Genomic DNA, 20761 nt, shown 5'->3' on the forward strand with positions numbered 1-20761 from the left:
GAGAGGCTGGATAGACTGGGACTTTTTTCCCTGGAGTGTAAAAGGCTGAGGGGTGATCTTATAGAGGTCTATAAAATAATGAGGGGCATAGATCAGCTGGATAGTCAATATCTTTTCCCAAAGGTAGGGGAGTCTAAAACTAGAGGGCATAGATTTAAGGTGAGAGAGGAGAGATACAAAAGTGTCCAGAGGGGCAATTTTTTCACACAGAGGGTGGTGAGTGTTTGGAACAAGCTGCCAAAGGTAGTAGTAGAGGTGGGTACAATTTTGTCTTTTAAAAAGTATTTAGACAGTTACATGGGTACGGTGGGTATAGAGGGATATGGGCCAAATGCGGGCAATTGGGATTAGCTTAAGGGTTTTTAAAAAAAAAGGGCGGCATGGACAAGTTGGGCCGAAAGGCCTGTTTCCATGCTGTAAACCTCTATGACCTCTATGATCTGCCGGGACATTGAGTACAAGAGTTGGGAAATCATGTTGCAGCTATATAAAACTTTAGTTAGGCCGCATTTGGGGTATTGCGTGCAGTTCTGGTCGCCACACTACCAGAAGGACATGGAGAATCCAGTCTCATTCATGAAGGGAATGAGACTGGACCCCTCATTCTCAGTCCCTGATCACATTCCCTCTCCTGGTCCGATCTCTCCCTTTCACGTCCCTCTTCCCTAACTCTCTGTCCACCTGCTCTGGTTCATCTTTGTTGAGGCTGAGTTTATGGCCAGAAGCTTGTGGGAAGGCACCGAGAACCAAATGAACATAGGGAAGGATATGCACAGACATAAACGTTCCATACTCCCATGAGTACAATCCTTATGTCTCCACCAGCACAGTGGGACAGTGGTTAGCGCTACTGCCTCAGAGCGCCAGGGACCCGGCTTCAATTCCCGGCTTGGGTCACTGTCTGTGCGGAGTTTGCACATTCTCCCCGTGTCTGCGTGGGTTTCCCCTGGGTGCTCCAGCTTCCTCCCGCACACCAAAGATGTGCAGGTTAGGTGGTGTGGCCATGCTAAATTGCCCTTTATTGTGTAGGTTAGGGGGATTCGCGGGGTAAATACGTGGAGCTATGGGGATCGAACCTGGGTGGGTTGCTTTGTTGCGGAGTTGGTGCTGGCTCGATGGGCCGAATGGCCTCCCTCTGCACTGTCGGGATTCTATGAAGTTGAAATGTGCAACTCAGCCCCAAAGCCGAGCAGGACGATGGCCTCTACAAGCTGATATTATCAAAGAATCGATTTTACCATCAAGATCATTGATTAATGGCAGCCGCTGCCTTGTGCTGCCCTCTCTGAGTTCAGCCTTTTCCCTCCTTCCGTGTCCTTTCCGTTGACAATGCTAATGCTGCCCTGAAGGAAATGAAGAAAGCAGCTCATTGCTCTGGTGAATACATTTTCTTTCTTAATGCCCTTTAATTATGAATTAGTGTTTGCATTGTTAATTTTCTTTTAAGTTTGCAGTGTATAAATTCATCTCTCGAACTTCTTCAAGCCTATTAAAATTACACTCACACACACACACACTCACACACACACACAAACAGACACACACACGCACACACGCAACTCACTCACACACAACTCACACACACACGTGCACACTCACACACGTGCACACTCACACGCGCACACACACACGCGCACACACACACACACTCACACACTCACACACACACACACAAACAGACACACACACACACACTCACACACACACACTCACACACACACACACACACAAACAGACACACACACACACACACACACACACACGCGCGCACACTCAGACACACACACTCACACACACACAACTCACATGCACACATACACACAGTAATTAACAGTAATTGCCCAGCAACAGGGAACATCTCTGTCTCCCTGACTCGCGCACACCAGATGGTGCAGTGCTGTATGTCAGATAGAGATAAATGGATGCCTGAGAGTAGGTTTACAAGGCTGTCACCTAATGGAGTGAAACACAGGCAGTATCTAACAGCCAGCTGTACCCCCTTCGGTCATCAATGTCTCTCCGCTACCGTTACTTCTCAGATACTGTGATGAAGGTGAGTTGAATTTAGAAGGCATCCGTGTGAGAACAGGTCCTCGAGGCATTGAGAACAGATTGTCTTTGAACTGGTCCTACAACCCCAGAGCTATTGCCACGGACTGTCAGAGGACAAGCTGTGCCAATCAGCTCCTCCTTTGCAGAATGACCTTGAGGAAGGAGTTGAATCGGGGCGAGGGAATCTGACTTTTCACAGAAGCAGCCATGCTACAACTTGAACTTATATTGCACTCCACGGAGAGGCGATGGCCCAGTGGTAATATCTCGCTGGACTGTTAATGTTCTGGGGACCCGGGTTCAGATCCCGCTACAAAATCCCTATTGTGCAGAAGGACTTCATTGGGCCCAATGAGTCTGCGCGACTCACCAACACAGCAACCCATCCAGGTTCTACCCCCTAACACAGCAACCCACCCAGGCTCTATCCCCCAACACAGCAACCCACCCAGGCTCTATCCCGCAACACAGCAACCCACCCAGGTCCTATCCCGCAACACAGCAACCCACCCAGGTTCTATCCCCCAACACAGCAACCCACCCAGGTTCTATCCCCCAACACAGCAACCCACCCAGGTTCTATCCCGCAACACAGCAACCCATCCAGGTTCTACCCCCTAACACAGCAACCCACCCAGGTTCAATCTCCCAACACACTCACACACCCAGGTTCTACCCCCCAGCACAGCAACCCACCCAGGTTCTACCCCTCAACACAGCAACCCACCCAGGTTCTACCCCTCAACACAGCAACCCACCCAGGCTCAATCCCCCAACACAGTAACCCACCCAGGCTCTATCCCCCAATACAGCAACCCACCCAGGTTCTACCCCTCAACACAGCAACCCACCCAGGTTCTATCCCCCAACACAGCAACCCACCCAGGCTCTATCCCCCAACACAGCAACCCACCCAGGTTCTATCCTCCAACACAGCAACCCACCCAGGTTCTACCTCCCCAACACAGCAACCCACCCAGGTTCTACCCCTCAACACAGCAACCCACCCAGGTTCTATCCCCCAACACAGCAACCCACCCAGGCTCTATCCCCCAACACAGCAACCCACCCAGGCTCTATCCCCCAACACAGCAACCCACCCAGGTTCTATCCTCCAACACAGCAACCCACCCAGGTTCTACCTCCCCAACACAGCAACCCACACAGGTTCAATCCCCCAACACAGCAACCCACCCAGTTTCTACCCTGCAACAGAGCAACCCACCCAGGCTCTATCCCCCAACACAGCAACCCACCCAGGTTCTATCCCTTTACACAGCAACTCACCCAGGTTCTACCCCCTAACACATCAACCGACCCAGGTTCTATCCCCATAGCCCCACAGCAAATGGTGGAATTTGAATTCAATAAAAAATATCTGGAATTAAGCATCTACTGATGACCATGAAACCATTGTCGATTGTCGGAAAAACCCACCTGGTTCACTGATGTCCTTTAGGGAAGGAAATCTGTCGCCCTTACCCGGTCTGGCTACATGTGACTCCAGAGCCACAGCAATGTGGTTGACTCTCAACTGCCCTCGGGCAACTAGGGATGGGCAATAAATACTGGCCAGCCAGCAATGCCCATGTTCCACAAATGAATAATAAAAAATTTGCCATGACTATAATCTATGATTGTGGGTGGCGCGGTGGCACAGTGGTTAGCACTGCTGCCTCACAGCGCCAGGGACCCGAGTTCAATTCCCGGCTTGGGTCACTGTCTGTGCGGAGTCTGTAAGGAATCTGTAAGGAGACTCCTCACTGTGTTTACCCCAGTCCAACGCCGGCATCTCCACATCGTGCGGAATCTGCACAGTCTCCCCATGTCTGAGTGGGTTTCCTCCGGGTGCTCCGGTTTCCTCCCACAGTCTGAAAGACGTGCTGGTTCGATGGATTGGCCGTGCTAAATTCTCCCTCAGTGTACCCGAACAGGCACCGGAGTGTGGTGACTAGGGGATTTACACAGTAACTTCATTGCAGTGTTAATGTAAGCCTTACTTGTGATACTAATAAATAAACTTTAAACTTTAAAAAGATAGCATTAGCTGTGATTCCACCCACGGTTGAATGGCCTGCTGGCAGAAGACTAAATTTGACTTCTGGAGAGCGTGTGGGTCATCCCATGAGAAAGAAGAAAGGAGGGATAAAGGGAAAAGTAAAGTGAAAGGGTAAAGCCAGTGAAGAGATAAAATGAGTAGCTGTTAACTACAAGTTGCGACGGAACATATCTCTGGCCATATAATCAGCTATTACTTTTCACAATCATTGCCAAGCTATTAAACAACCACTTGAATCACGTTATTAACCAGTACATTTATATCGACATGTAAAACTCATTCCTGAAACATAAATTTACAATGAATGGGTGGCTTTATAAGAGGCGATACTCTCAGGAGCCCTCCCGAGTGTAACAAAGTCACAACCAGTTTCCCCGGAAATTGAAAGCTGCAATTGGAGTTTCTACATGGCACAGACTATTAACAACCGACTGTGGGTGGCACAGCGGCACAGCGGCACAGCGGTTACCATTGTTGCTTCACAGCACCAGGGACCCGGATTTGATTCCTGACTTGGGTCACTGTCTGTGTGGAGTTTGCACGTTCTCCCCCGTGTCTGCGTGGGTTTCCTCCGGGCGCTCCGCTTTCCTCCCACAGTCCGAAAGACGTGCTGGTTAGGGCGCATTCACCGTGCTAAATTGCTCCTTAGTGTCCCAAGATTGGCCATGTTAAATTGCCCCTTAGTGTCCCAAGATGGGCCATGCTAACTTTCCCCTTAGTGTCCCAAGGTGGGCCATGCTAAATTGCCCCTTTGTGTCCCAAGATTGGCCATGCTAAATTGCCCCTTAGTGTCCCAAGATTGGCCATACTAAATTGCCCCTTTGTGTTCCAAGATTGGCCATGCTAAATTGCCCCTTACTGTCCCAAGATTGGCCATACTAAATTGCCCCTTTGTGTCCCAAGATTGGCCATGCTAAATTGCCCCTTACTGTCCCAAGATGGGCCATGCTAAATTGCCCCTTTGTGTCCCAAGATTGGCCATGCTAAGTTGCCCCTTTGTGTCCCAAGATTGGCCATGCTAAATTGCCCGTTACTGTCCCAAGATGGGCCATGCTAAATTGCCCCTTACTGTCCCAAGATTGGCCATACTAAATTTCCCCTTTGTGAACCAAGATTGGCCATACTAAATTGCCCCTTTGTGTCCCAAGATTGGCCATGCTAAATTTCCCCTTACTGTCCCAAGATTGGCCATGCTAAATTGCCCCTTACTGTCCCAAGATTGGCCATACTAAATTGCCCCTTTGTGTCCCAAGATTGGCCATACTAAATTGCCCCTTTGTGTCCCAAGATTGGCCATACTAAATTGCCCCTTACTGTCCTAAGATGCGTAGTTTCGGGGGATGAGCAGGGTAAATATGTGGAGAAAATAGTCGGTGCAGACTCGATGGGCCAAATGGCCTCCTTCTGCACTGTAGGGATTCTATGATTCTAGGGGCCGGATCCTCCGACTTCGCCGGCTGCTGAGATTCTCCAGTCCTGCTGCAGTGAATGGAGATTTGACTGAGCGCCGAATTCTCGCTGGCCGCGCAGCGGTGTGTAAACGGCCAGGGAACTCGGGCTTCCGTCTGTCTGTCTCCCTTTCATCCCGCACCTTTATCTGGCAGGACACGATTTGGTTTAAATATTTGACACATTCTGTCATCTCTCCATGCGGTTCAGAGACAGGTTTTTGGGAAATGGTTTTTGTTCCATATTTGCCCAGGAATCAGAGTGGAACCAGCCAGGGAAGTTCTTCGGGCTGGAGCTGGTCCAGCTTTCTGAGTGCGGGACAGTGTGGGGTCTTGTTACAGTTCCTGCGTGAGCTCTCGAGCAGTCCGGCTGTGTAACCATCATGCTAGGTCGCAATGGCCTCTGACCCAGAGGGGCACAGGTTCAAGCTTTGGAGCAGAGGTTTCAGCAGATAATCTCGACTGGATCTCCATGGAGCGCTGAGCTGTCAGAGCTGCCTACTGTTCACTTAAAATATTAATCTGGACTGTTTCTTCAGAAGGAACTCTTTAAAATGCAGCTAACAAAATATAACAAAACTTACTCCAACTTATAAATCAAAGAATGGGTTTAATAAAGAATCATCATTACTCCAAACTTGGGGCCTCGCCCTGGGCCACTCCAAGCTCAACACAATTCTACATAGTTCCTTATTTATAATGAATCAGCTGAGAGCGGCCACAGAATCCCGTCCCTTTTCTTTAAACCATGTCTCCATGTTCTAGACTCTCCCATAAGGTATGAAACATTTCTCTCAGCATCTACCCTGTTAAACCCCCTCGGGGCCTTAGATATTTAATCAAATCACAGAATCCTGACAATGCAGAACGAGGCCATTCGGCCCATCGAGTCTGCACTGACTCTTACCCAGGCTTACCCCATAATCCCACGTATTTACACCACTAATCTACCTAACCTATATGTCTTGGGACGTTAAGGGGCAATTTAGCATGGCTAATCCACCTAATCTATATATCTTTGGACATTAAGGGGCAATTTAGCATGGTCAATCCACCTAACCCACACATCTTTGGGCACTAAGGGGCAATTTAGCATGGCCAATCCACCTAACCTGCACATCTTTGGGCACTAAGGGGCAATTTAGCATGGCCAATCCACCTAACCTGCACATCTTTGGGCACTAAGTGGCAATTTAGCATGACTAACCCACCTAACCTGCACATCTTTGGACACTAAGGGGCAATTTACCATGGCTAATCCACCAAACCTATATAGTGTGGGAGACTAAGGGGCAATTTAGCATGGCCAATCCATCTAATCTATATATCTTTGGACATTAAGGGGCAATTTAGCATGGCCAATCCACCTAACCTACACATCTTTTCATTAAGATCCCTCTAAATCTTCTGAACTCAAATGGATAAACACCCAATGTGTCTTTCCTCATAAGATGACCATTTCATTCCAGGAATCAGGTGGATTGGCCATGCTTACATTGCCCCTTGGTGTCAGGGGGAGTAGCAGGGTAATTAAAAGCAAGTTACTGCGGATGCTGGAATCTGAAACCAAAAGAGAAAATGCTGGAAAATCTCAGCAGGTCTGGCAGCATCTGTAAGGAGAGAAAAGAGCTGATGTTTCGAGTCCAGACGACCCTTTGTCGAAGCTAAAAGGCAGAGAAAGTGGGAGATATTTATACTGCAGGGGGAGGGAATGAAAGATGAGTCATAGCCACAGAAACCAGGGGGAAAGGCTGCTAATGGCAGCCCATAGAGAGAATAAAGGGTGTGAATGGCCAAACGGCAGAGAAGCTAAAATCAGAGGGTAAACTGTGAGAGATGAAGATGTGGGGGAGGGGAGAATGGGTGGGAGAGAGGGAAAATTGAGAAAGGGGAAAAGAGGAAGCAAAGGGGAAGAAAAGGTAAGGAAAGGGGGGATAAAATAGGGGGAAGAGTGGGGGGGAGAAAAATGAAGAAAAACAATAATGAAATAAAAGGTCGAGAACAGTAAAAAATAAAATAAACTGGAATGAAAACAAAGGGGTTGAGGTGGGATAGAGCCAATCATCTGGAGCTGTTGAATTCGACGTTGATACCGGAAGGTTGTAAAGTGCCCAGCCGGAAGATGAGATGCAGTTCCTCCAGTTTGCGTTGAGCTTCACTGGAACATCTCTTTTGGTAGCGGGGTAAATACGTGGGGTTACGGGTATAGGGCCTGGGCGGCATTGTTGTCGGTGCAGACTCGATGGGGCTGAATGGCCTCCTTCTGTGCTGTAGGGATGATGTGGAGGTGCCGGCGCTGGACTGGGGTGGACACAGTAAGAAGTCTCACGGTAAGTCACAGCAAGTGTCCTCCATCACCTGATGAAGGGGCAGCGCTCCGAAAGCTCGTGATACCAAATAAACCTTTTGGACTTTACCCTGGTGTTGTGAGACTTCTTAAGGTACTGTCGGGATTCTATGATTCTTCCCAAGGAGGCTGGGTCAGTGAAAATGTCTAAGGCCGAATTAGGTAGATTCTTTGAGTGAACCTTCGCTGCACTGAGTCCAAAACAGTTCAATCCTTGCTTAATTTCTACAGAGCAAGATCCCACAACAAGGTGATAATGAACAGTTAATCTGTTTCTTTTAAGTGAATTTTGTTGAAGAATTAATATTACACAGGAAACTTGGAACAACTCCCCCGTCCTTCTTTGAAATAGAACCATGAGATCTTTATCCACTCGAGGGAAAAAAGGGGCTTTGGTTTATGGCATTGCTGACAGTTCAGCACTCCCTCAGTACATCTGGATAATGGATTCAAATGTCCGGAGTAGGATTTGAACCGTTTGCCTTCTGACTCAAAGGGGAAAGTACAACCAATAGTGAACATGACTGGCGTGAGAAAAAAACCTCAGCAGTCAGCAAGACTCCTACCTACACGAGTTTGGGAAATTTCAATGCGGGCCCTCAGTGATTTGAGTTGATTTATTATTGTCACATGTATAGGGATAGAGTGAAAAGTATTGTTTCTTGCGCGCTATACAGACAAAAGCATACCGTTCATAGATTTTTGCAGTAACTTCATTGCAGTATTGATGTGCACCAACTTGGGACTTACAAATAAACTTTACTTTAATAATTAGAGTACATAGGGGAGAAGGAAAGGAGAGAGTGCAGAATGTAGTGTTACAGACATAGCTAGGGCGCAGAGAAAGATCAAATTAGTGCGAGGTAGGTCCATTCTAAAGTCAGGAAGAAGCTGTTCTTGAGTCGGTTGGTACATGTCCTCGGACTTCTGTATATTTGTCTCGACAGAAGAAGGTGGAAGAGAGAATGTCTGGGGTGCATGGGATCCTTAATTATGCTGGCTGCTTTCCCAAGGCAGCGGGAAGTGTAGACGGAGTCTACACTTGGAGAAGGGTTGAAAGCACACAGCTACTTCTAATTCCTATTAATTGATATCAAACCTCACTCGGAAAGACCTGAGGGTCGTGAATAATGGAAACTGGTTGAATTGGGGACACTGAAAGTATTCCAGGGCTAGATAGAAAGAGATTCAGTCCAAATCTAACCCAGGAGTTGGATTTTGATCCAAGTCTTCCAGTCAGTATTGGAACTGTTACTGACACGCACAGGGCTGTCCGAACCTGACACAATGACCTGCAGTAGAGCTAGGTTCAGACAGACCTCTGCGTTTCAGTAACAGTTCCAATACTGATTGGAAGACTTGGGTCAAAATCAAGAAACATTAACTCTGTTTCTCTCTCCAAAGATGCTGCCAGACCTGCTGAGATTTTCCAGCACTTCCTGTTTTTATTGTGTATTTACCTAGTTACGTTTAAAAGGGTCCGAGTTACGGTGGAGCTGCTGGAGTGATTGAGGTGGGTGAGATGGGAGTTGGGTGAGATGGGTAGGTGGATGGGGTGGGAGCTGGGTGAGGTGGGAGCTGGGTAGATGGGTAGCTTGGAGAGCTGGGAGGTGGGTGAGGTGTGTAGGTGTGTAGGTGGGTGGTTGGGTCGGCTCAGCGGGGGGGGGTTAGTCAGGTTGAGGTGGGTAGTCGTGTCGGGTGTACTGGGTCCAGGTGAGGGTAATAGCTGGCCGGCTCACGGGCAATTGCTCGGTCATGGGCGAGTCAGGGGTTCACGGGGAATGATTGAAAGTCGGGGGCAGGGGTTGGCAGGGGCTATTGGAGTTACTGGTGGTTCCGTTCTGGTGTCACTCAGGAGTTAGACTAGGTTTAAATCGGTCTAATATTCCCTGGGTTTGCGCATCGGAATTATCCAGAATCTCTGACGGTAACTCAGAGTTGGAGACATTCGTGAAGGATTTTCCGAGCGAAATGTGAAAGTTCCCGGATAATTCCCATGATGATCATGTCAGGGTCCCAGTGCACACCTTCAGTTGGATATTTGGTTGCAGACAATCTAGCAACAGAAGATTTGGCCCCATTAATTGTGTTATATTAGCATCTCTTATCTCAATTCGCATAAAATATACAACCTGCAAAGCTACATAGCCGTATTTTAAAGTGATAAGAACTCTCTGAAGTTATTTTATTTATATAAAAGTTGATGACTAAAGTAGATGCTTAAAATGTACCTGACTGATGCATCCACTGCCTTCAGTAATGACAGATACATTTACTCTTCATCATGTTGAATAGTGGTTATGCTGTGACTACATGCTATGATTACAGGTATCACAGTGGTTAGCGCTGCTGCCTCACAGCGCCAGGGACCCGGGTTCGATTCCTAGCTTGGGTCACTGTCTGTGTGGACTCTGCACGTTCTCCCTGTGTCTGCGTGCGTTTCCTCCGGGTGCTCCTGTTTCCTCCCACAGTCCCAAAGACGTGCTGGTTAGGGTGCATTGGCCGTGCTAAATTCTCCCTCAAGTGTACCTGAACAGGCGCTGGAGTGTGGCGACTAGAGGATTTTCACAGTTGCTTCACTGCAGTGTTAATGTAAGCCTACTTGTGACACTAATAAATAAACTTTATCTATGAACAGATGTTGAGGTTTGGCGTTAACCAAGAACTTTCTTTACATTGGTTGATTTTCATGTCCCAGATGTACTTGGAGACACCCGTTTGAGCCTATCCCAGTGAAGGTTAAAGTTCCTTTCTAAATCATAGGATCATAGAATCCCTACAGTGCAGAAAGAGGCCATTGGGACCATCGAGTCTGAACCGATTCTCGGAAAGAGTACCCAGGCTCTTTACCCCACTTTATCTCCTATCCCCTTACCATGGCTAATCTCACACCCATGTTGGAACTGTGGGAGGAAACCAGAGCACCCGGAGGAAACCCCATATTCTCCATCCCTTTCCTATAAACCCATCCGTTAATCAGATTGTTAATCAGTTCATTGCTTCGACAATTGCTTACCATGACTGGATACAAAAGATTCCCTCCCTTTGCCTTGGAATTTGAGTTCCTCCCACATCTAACAGGATTAGACAGGGAAGATTCAGAAAGAATGTTCCCGATGGTGGGGGAGTCCAGAACTAGTTTGAGGATAAGGGGTAAACCTTTTAGAACTGAGGTGAGGAGAAATTTCTTCACCCAGAGGGTGGTGAATGTGTGGAATTCACTCCCACAGAAAGTAGTTGAGGCCAAAACATTGTCTGATTTCAAGAAGAAATTAGATATAGCTCTTGGGGCTAAAGGGATCGAGGGATATGGGGGGAAGGAGGGAGAGGAATCAGGATATTGAATTCGATGATTATCCATAATCAAAATGAATGGCAGAGCAGGTTCGAGGGGCCGAATGGCCTCCTCCATCTTCTAGTTTCAATGTTTCTATCTGTGATCAAATCATAGAAACATAGAAACCCTACAGTGCAGAAAGAGGCCATTCGGCCCATCGTGTCTGCACCGACCACAATCCCACCCAGGCCCTACCCCCATATCCCTACATATTTACCCGCTAATCCCTCTAACCTACGCATCTCAGGACACGAAGGGGCAATTTTAGCATGGCCAATCAACCCAACTCGCACATCTTTGGACTGTGGGAGGAAACTGGAGCACCCGGAGGAAACCCACGCAGACACGAGGAGAACGTGCAGACTCCACACAGACTTCAATGAGTTTGTGTGAGCGCCATTGTAAAGGCTCACTCACTTAAAATAAAGGGATTAAATATCTAAGAGCAGACAGAGAGAGCTGCACTGTATCTATTCATAGATTAATATTTTGATGTCCAATTTCTGGGGATTGATTTCAGTGTTGTTAAAAGGCTCCATCTTCTAATCAGCTCTGAAAATACTTGTCACCAATTGCACCGAGCTGTGATCTATCAGGCGTGATATTTATACGCAGGGAGACTCCCTGAGTGCCACATTCAACAACAGAATAAATCTACTTACAATTGCAAGACACCCTGGGCACTCTTTCTCCGCAGACAGTACAAGACTGCCAGTGTCCAACTGTCACGGTTTATGGTTCTGCATCAGGATCAAGTGGGACACAACACGCTCCCAATGTCAGGAAGGAGACACAGTTGCATTTTCCGACTTGAATTCAACTGGCAAAGAAAGATTAATCTGCAATGGAAATGCTTTGCTTGGCAGCCAAGGGTAATTGGAGTTTGCATATGGAACCAGAAACTGAACGAAAGATTTACTAATTAAAATAGAACAGGGAAGGACCGTCCACCCATTGACCCCCCATGCCATCTGCTATCCTAACCTACTTTACAACTGCAATCTGAATATTCATAATCATCACTACAATCACAGAACAGCAAGCCCCCAACCATTAGAGTAGTGATTATAATCAGCACCGCTCTCAACGAGTTACTGTCATGTTCAAGAGATGCAGCAAGGAAATGCTGCCTCACAGCGCCAGGGACCCCGGGTTCGATTCCCGGCTTGGGTCGCTGACTGTGCGGAGTCTGCACAGTGTGGGTTTCCTCTGGGTGCGCCAGTTTCCTCCCACAGTCCGAAAGACTGTGCTGGTTAGGGTGCATTGGCCGTGCTAAATTCTCCCTCAGTGTACCCGAACAGGCACCGGAGTGTGGCGGCTGGGGGATTTTCACGGTAAATTCATTGCAGTGTTAATGTAAGCCTACTTGCGACACTAATAAATAAATCAAATAAAAATAAATAAAATTTCAAAATTGTAATGAATGTTGGTGTGAAAACAGAGTCCATTGCAATTTCTGCTGTATTTATATCATTCTTTATGTCAGGATATTTCCTCTGGATGTTCTGTTTCTTGTTAAAAGGTCACAGACCCGATATGTTAACTGTTTCTCTGCAGATGCTGCCAGATCTGTTGAGTATTTCCAGTATTTTCAGCTTCGATCATACATTCCATTGATTGTCTAATTTCAATGTTACTTTTGATTGGCTTTCATATATTAAGTACAGTCCAGCTTCACTTTACCAACACTATGATTTAATTTTTAATGTTCCTGACTTAAAGCGTCTCTTCAACATTCAATAAATGACTGTCTGTGTGGAGTCTGCACACTCTCCCCGTGTCTGTGTGGGTTTCCTCCGGGTGCTCCGGTTTCCTCCCACAGCCCAAAGATGTGCGGGTTAGGGGGATTGGCCATGCTAAATTGCCCCTTAGTGTCCAAAGATGTGCAGGTTAGGTGGATTGGCCATGCTAAATTGACCCTTAGTGTCCAAAGATGTGCAGGTTAGGGGGATTGGCCATGCTAAATTGCCCCTTAGTGTCCAAAGATGTGCAGGTTAGGTGGATTGGCCATGCTAAATTGACCCTTAGTGTCCAAAGATGTGCAGGTTAGGTGGATTGGCCATGCTAAATTGCCCCTTCGTGTCCAAAGATGTGCAGGTTAGGTGGATTGGCCATGCTAACTTGCCCTTTCGTGTCCAAAGATGTGTGGGTTAGGTGGATCGGCCATGCTAAATTGCCCTTTAGTGAACAAAGATGTACAGGTTAGATGGATTGGCCATGCTAAATTGCTCCTTAGTGTCCAAAGATGTGCAGGTTAGGTGGATTGGCCATGCTAAATTGCTCCTTAGTGTCCAAAGATGTGTAGGTTAGGTGGATTGGCCATGCTAAATTGCCCCTTAGTATCCCAAGATGTTGAGGTTAGGTGGATTGGCCATGATAAATTGCCCTTTAGTGTCCAAAGATGTACAGGTTAGGTGGATTGGCCATGCTAAATTCTCCCGCAGTGTACCTGAACAGGCGCATCACAGGACATGGACCCAGGTTCAATTCCCGGCTTGAATCACTGTCTGTGCAGAGTCTGCACATTCTCCCCGTGTCTGCGTGGGTTTCCTCCGGGTGCTCCGCTTTCCTCCCACGGTCCGAAAGGCGTGCTGGTTAGGGTGCATTGGCCGTGCTAAATTCTCCCTCAAGTGTACCCGAGCAGGCGCCGGAGAGTGGCGACTGGGGGATTTTCACAGTAAGTTCATTGCGGTGTTAATGTAAGCCTAGTTGTGAGACTAATAAATGAACTTTAAAACTCAATTTGCCTTCCAAGGGTTGGCGTTTCCACATCTGAAGACACACATCAGGGAGAGTAAAGCGTGAACCTGTGATTCCCCGAAACAAACCAGAAAGAATTGGGTGGAAGCAAAGGCAAAGGAGCTTCACATTCTGTTTGTTACATCAGCTCTGATTCTAATGAGCCACAATAGTTCCTATTGATGCATAATGCATTACCACTTAATAGATTTTCCTCTATGAACCACAAGTAAGATGCAGTGGGATAGAAGAAGACATTCGCCTGAAAGGTCAAGAGAAAATTTTCTTCTGTAAATTTTACAGAGTAAATTATGTAAAAGATGTCAACATTAATGAATTGCCCTGCCTGTATCACTTTCAATAATAAGGGGCCTTACATTGTTTTGCTGTCGTTCCCTAATCCACAAAGATAGTCAACCAAGCCATTATTAATTCAACTGCTCCTCACTATCCAGCTCCTGAAATATTCGGTGAGATGAAACCTCCGAGAATTGACACAAGTAATTTCTGTCTCCTTGACCGTATCAGCTTTGCTTGTTATCTCGCTCGACTATCATTAGTCGCGAAATTAACACATTTACATTTCCGAGCCCTGGACAGGCGATGGCCGAGTGCTTTTATTGCTAGACTATTAACCCACACTATTAATGACGCACAAGGCATCTCACACTCCAGAGCAGACTAGGTCTAAGATGAGACTATCCTCTCGTAGAGACGCAGGCCGGAATTTTACCGGCATGCCTGCCCCGATTCCGGGGGCGAGGCTCGGAGATCGGCATTCTCCATCGGCCTCGGGCGGGATTGTACGAACCTCAGGCGGACGTGCTGATAAAATTCTGCCCATAGAGTCATCGGGGTTTACAGCATGGCAACAGGCCCTTCGGCCCGACTTGTCCATGCCGCCCCTTTTTTTAACCTCTAAGCTAGTCCCAATTGCCCGCTTTTGGCTCATATCCCTCGATACCCATCTTACCCATATAACTGTCTAAATGCTTTTGAAAAGACAAAATTGTACCCGCCTCTACTACTACCTCTGGCAGCTCATTCCGGACACTCACCACCCTCTGTGTGAAAAAATTGCCCCTCTGAACCCTTTTGTATCTTTCCCCTCTCACCTTAAACCTATGCCCTCCAGTTTTAGACTCCCCTACCTTTGGGAAAAGATATTGACTATCTAGCTGATCTGTGCCCCTCATTATTTTATAGATCTCTATAAGATCACCCCTAAGCCTCCTATGCTCCAGAGGAAAAATGTCCCAGTCTATCCAGCCTCTCCTTATAACTCAATCCATCAAGTCCCGGTAGCATCCTCGTAAATCTTTTCTGCACTCTTTCTAGTTTAATAATATCCTTTCTATAATAGGGTGACCAGAATTGCACACAGTATTCCAAGTGTGGCCTTACCAATGTCTTGTATAACTTCAACAAGACGTCCCAACTCCTGGATTCAATGTTCTGACCAATGAAACCAAGCATGCCGAATGCCTTCTTCACCACTCTGTCCACCTGTGACTCCACTTTCAAGGAGTTATGAACATGTACCCTTAGATCTCTTTGTTCTGTAACTCTCCCCAATGCCCTACCATTAACTGAGTAAGTCCTGCCCTGGTTTGAGCGACCAAAATGCATCACCTCACATTTATCTAAATTAAACTCCATCTGCCATTCGTCAGCCCACTGGCCCAATTGATCAAGATCCCGTTGCAATCCTAGATAACCTTCTTCACTGTCCACTATGCCACCAATCTTGGTGTCATCGTCAAACTTACTAACGATTCCTACTAAATTCTCATCTAAATCACTAACATAAGGGACAAATACCAGTGGACCCAGCACTGATCCCTGAGGTACATCACTAGTCACAGGCCTCCAGCCTCTCCCCAACATTTGTCAGCCATCAAACTCAACCAACTGTGCAAAAAGAAAATGCCATTCGATTTCACATCCTCATGCGATGGCCGAGTGGTATTATTGCTGGACTATTTATCCAGAAACTCAATGTTCTGGGGGCTCGGGTTCGAATCCCGTCACGGCAGCTGGCGGAATTTGAACTCAATAAAAAATATCTGGAATTAAGAATCTACTGATGACCATGAAACCATTGTCGATTGTCAGAAAAACCTATGTGGTTCACTAATGTCCCTTTAGGGAAGGAAATCTGCCGTCCTTACCCGGTCTGGCCTACATGTGACTCCAGAGCCACAGCAATGTGGTTAACTCTCAACTGCCCTCTGAAATGGCCTTGCAAACCACTCAGTTCAAGGGGAACTAGGGATAGGCAATAAACGCTGGCCAGCCAGCGATGCCCATGTCCCATGAGTCAATAAACAAAAAACTGGACCAAATCCCCATCTTTAGGTAGCACCTTCCAGACCCACCACCGCCTAGAAGGACAAGAGTAGCAGATACCTAGGATCACCACCTGCAAGTTCCCATCCAAGTCACAGTGTTTGGAAATATATCGGCCGTTCCTTCTCTGTTGCTGGAGCTCCATTCCTAACAGCGCGGTGGGTGTGCCTACACCACATGGACTGCAGCAGTTCGAGAAGGTGGCTCACCACCATCTTCTCAAGGGGCAATTAAGGATGGGCAATGAATGCTGGACTTGCCAACAATGGCCACATCACAGGAATGAATTGAGAAAGAAGGAGACCGAGATAGCGCTGTAAAATGTTGAGTAATGAACAGCAGAAATATTCAGAGTCTGCAGATTATCCTGGAAGATGACACTGATGTTATGATGTCGATGTGACTCAAATAGCTATAAAAACATAGCCTTGCCATCAACATTGTTTTAAAGTTTATTTGTTAGTGCCACAAGTAGGCTTACATTAACACTGCAATGAAGTTACTGTGAAAATCCCCCAGTTTCCACACTCTGGCGCCTGTTCAGGTACACTGAGGGAGAATTTAGCCTGGCCAATGCACCTAACCAGCGCGTCTTTTGGAGTGTGGGAGGAAACCGGAGCACCCGGAGGAAACCCATGGAGACACGAGGAGAACGTGTAGACTCCGCACAGACAGTGACCCAAGCCAGGAATCGAACCTGGGTCCCTGGTGCTGTGAAGCAGCAGTGTTAACCACTGTGCCACCGTGCCGCTGGAACAGCTCCTTTAACTTTACACTAACAGCACTGTGGGTGTACCTACACCATAGGAATTGCAGTGATTCAAGAAGGCGGCTCACCACCACCTTCTCAAGGGACAATTAGGGATGGACAATCTTCGACTAGAAAAGCTTTTCCTGATTTCACTCGTGAACGGCATGTCCCTGTCTTTAAGATTTGACTTCCTTGTTCTGGACTCCACACCGAAAGGAAATAGTTTCTTTGGTTGGAGTTTTCTGGCCGTTTATACTGGTGGGATCTTCTAAACCTGCTTATGGCGCACCCCCACCTCGGGTTTCCTGGCAACGGGGCATTCAATGGGAAACCCAGCTGTCAATGACAGGACCAGAAGATCCCATTACTGGCCAATGGCGGTTCACCGTTGGGATCTCCCAGTCCTGTCAAAATCAACGAGGATTTCAACGGATCAATGCAGGAAAACCTGCTGGAAAGTCTCATAGCCAGATTATTACTGAGAAAAAAAAAGTCAGACTGGAGGACAGGCTGTTGCCAAATGGAAACTAAAGCAAGATATTGCAAAATATTTAGAATGAGCCGGACATTGAAGAGGTAAAGACTAAATTAGTGGAAGCATTTACATTTGGCTGGATGGTGTAATGATTTGATTTGATTTATTATAGTCACAAGTATTGGGATAGAGTGAAAAGTATTGTTTCTTGTGCGCTATAGAAATATAGAAAAACTACAGCACAAAACAGGCCCTTCGGCCCCACAAGTTGTGCCGAACATATCCCTACCTTTTAGGCCTACCTATAACCCTCCACCCTATTAAGTCCCATGTACTCATCCAGGAGTCTCTTAAAAGACCCGATTGAGTTTGCCTCCACCACCACTGACGGCAGCCGATTCCACTCGCCCACCACCCTCTGTGTGAAAAACTTCCCCCTAACATTTCCCCTGTACCTACCCCCCAGCACCTTAAACCTGTGTCCTCTCGTAGCAGCCATTTCCACCCTGGGAAAAAGCCTCTGAGAGTCCACCCGATCTATGCCTCTCAACATCTTATATACCTCTATTAGGTCTCCTCTCATCCTACGTCTCTCCAAGGAAAAAAGACCGAGCTCACTCAGCCTATCCTCATAAGGCATGCCACTCAATCCAGGCAACATCCTTGTAAATCTCCTCTGCACCCTTTCAATCTTTTCCACATACAGACAAAGCATACCATTCAAAGAGTACATAGGGGAGAAGGAAAGGAGAAGATGCAGAATGTAGTGTTACAGTCACAGCTATGGTGTAGAGAAAAGTCAACTTAATATGTGGTAGATCCATTCAAAAGTCTGATGGCAGCAGGGAAGAAGTTGTTCTTGAATCGGTTAGTCGGTCGGTCGGAGGTGGAAGTCCCGTTACTTTATTTACACCATACATCTGTACACAGCCAGCTCTCCAGTTGCTCCCTGCTGAGTGCAGGCTGGGAGTCTGACACACCTGCTTTAAATTGGGAGCATGAGGCCCCCTGATTTAACCATCAGTTAGGACTCATCAGGTATCTCTTTTAAGGTACCAATCAAGTAAACAAACTCAAATTAACTTAAGGACAAATTAAAAGGGGCAGCTCCCCAAAAGAAAGGGGGAACAGCCTGAACCAAAAACAAAGTCGAAAGGAAACTTAAAACGTCAAACCAAAAGGTGATTATCGGGGTCGATAATACACCCCAGCCCCTGCGGCGCCCAGCGGTCGCGGAAGGCATCAACCGCGCCCGTGGACACCGCATGCTCCCTCTCCAGGGACACCTGGCCGCGAATGTAGCCGCGGTAGAGGGGCAGACAGTCGGGATGGACGGCCCCGTCGATCGCCCGCTGCCTGGACCTATTGATGGCGCGTCTCGCCAGGCCCAGGAGTAGGTTCACGAGGAGGTCGGCATCCCGACCCGCCCCTCTCCGCACCAGGTGCCCGTAGATCAGGAGCGTGGGACTGAAGTGCAAACAAAACATCAGTAAAAGGTGTTTGAGGAAACCAAAAAGGGTGTGCAGCCTAAAACACAGAACATAGACATGGTCCACGGACTCCACGAGGCCACAGAAGGGACAGTCTTGGGAGCCCGTGAACCAAAAGAACCTACGGTTGTACGGCACTGCTGCGTGCAACACCCTCCACCCCAGGTCCCCAAGATAATTGGGGGAGATCCCTCCGTTGAGGGACCTCCAGCGGGGACCTCCGCCGCCCGGCGACAACAAGGCCCGCCAAGGTGTATCCGGGCGACGGGCGAGGAGGTGGTAGTGGAAGGTGTGCAGCAGCAGCCCGCACAGGAAACACCTCCGCGCGGTGGAAAAGGGCACAGAGGACATCTCCGCGAGGCGGCACAGATCGTGGGGCACCTGACCCGGGGGGTTGGGTCTAGGCTTTGGGCCAATGTGAAATTCTGTCCGAGCAGGGGAACGTTGGGGCGGGATCCCACCGCACGCCTGCGCCGCCTCCAGGCCGCATGCGCACTTGGGGCCGAGCACAACCGTCCTAAGGTCTTGGATGGCTTTAGCCGCGTGCCGGACGGTCACCCCCGCGCACTCAGCCAGCACGTGGGGGCTCATCCAGCCCGCTCCTCCGCCATTCAGCACGTCCCCGATCCTGGTCACCCCGGCGTCCACAGCCCTCCTCTCTGCCAGCCACCTGAAGTTATACGGCTGGAGGAGCGGATTCCTGAGCAGGGGAGAGCTGCGTCGTGAGGCGACCGTGTTCCAGACCGTGAGGAGGTCCTGGTAAAAGACGGGCAACGCCTGCAAGGAGGTCGGAATAAGGGACTCATCAGGTAGTTCACACTCCAGCAAGCTAACCTCATTAGCCTGGCTGAAGTCATCACAGTCGGGAAGTGTAGACAGAGTCAGTGGATGGGAGGCTGGTTTGTGTTGGACTGGGCTTCGCTCACGACCCTTTTGTAGTTCCTTGCGGTCTTGGTCAGAGCAGGAGCCATACCAAGCTGTGATACAACCAGAAAGAATGCTTTCTATGGTGCATCTGTAAATGTTGGTGAGAGTCATAGCTGACATGCCAAATTTCCATAGTCTTCTGAGAAAGTAGAGGGGTTGGTGGGGCTTTCTTAACGATAGTGGAGGGACCAGGATAGGTTGTTTGTGATCTGGACGCCTAAGAACCTGAAGCTCTGAACCGTGTTTACTTCTAATGTGAATATTAGGGTAGATAAATGTATGGCCTTTGATAATCTAATTATGCTAATTCTGGATGGGCATGGGAGAAAGATTTTTAGAAGTTCATTTGTGGGACATGGGCGTCGCTGGCTGGCCAGAATTTATTGCCCATCCTTAGATCATAGAAACTTGAAAAATATGAAATTTCATGAACCGTTTAATTGTTTAAATATTGGGGATGAGTGAAAGTATCTGGGCAAGGCAGGTGCGGATCATCTGAGGTGAATCGAACGGTCGGTGACCCAGAGAATGGTGAAGAGTTCGGTTCTGAACAACAAAGAACAATACAGCACAGGAACAGGCCCTTCGGCCCTCCAAGCCCACGCTGCTCCCTGGTCCAAACTAGACCATTCTTTTGTATCCCTCCATTCCCACTTCATTCATATGGCTATCTAGATAAGTCTTAAACGTTCCCAGTGTGTCCGCCTCCACCACCTTGCCCGGCAGCGCATTCCAGGCCCCCACCACCCTCTGTGTAAAATACGTCCTTCTGATATCCGTGTTAAAC

This window comes from Mustelus asterias, chromosome 24, assembly GCF_964213995.1.
Source record: "Mustelus asterias chromosome 24, sMusAst1.hap1.1, whole genome shotgun sequence".
NCBI classification, from domain to species: Eukaryota; Metazoa; Chordata; class Chondrichthyes; order Carcharhiniformes; family Triakidae; genus Mustelus; species Mustelus asterias.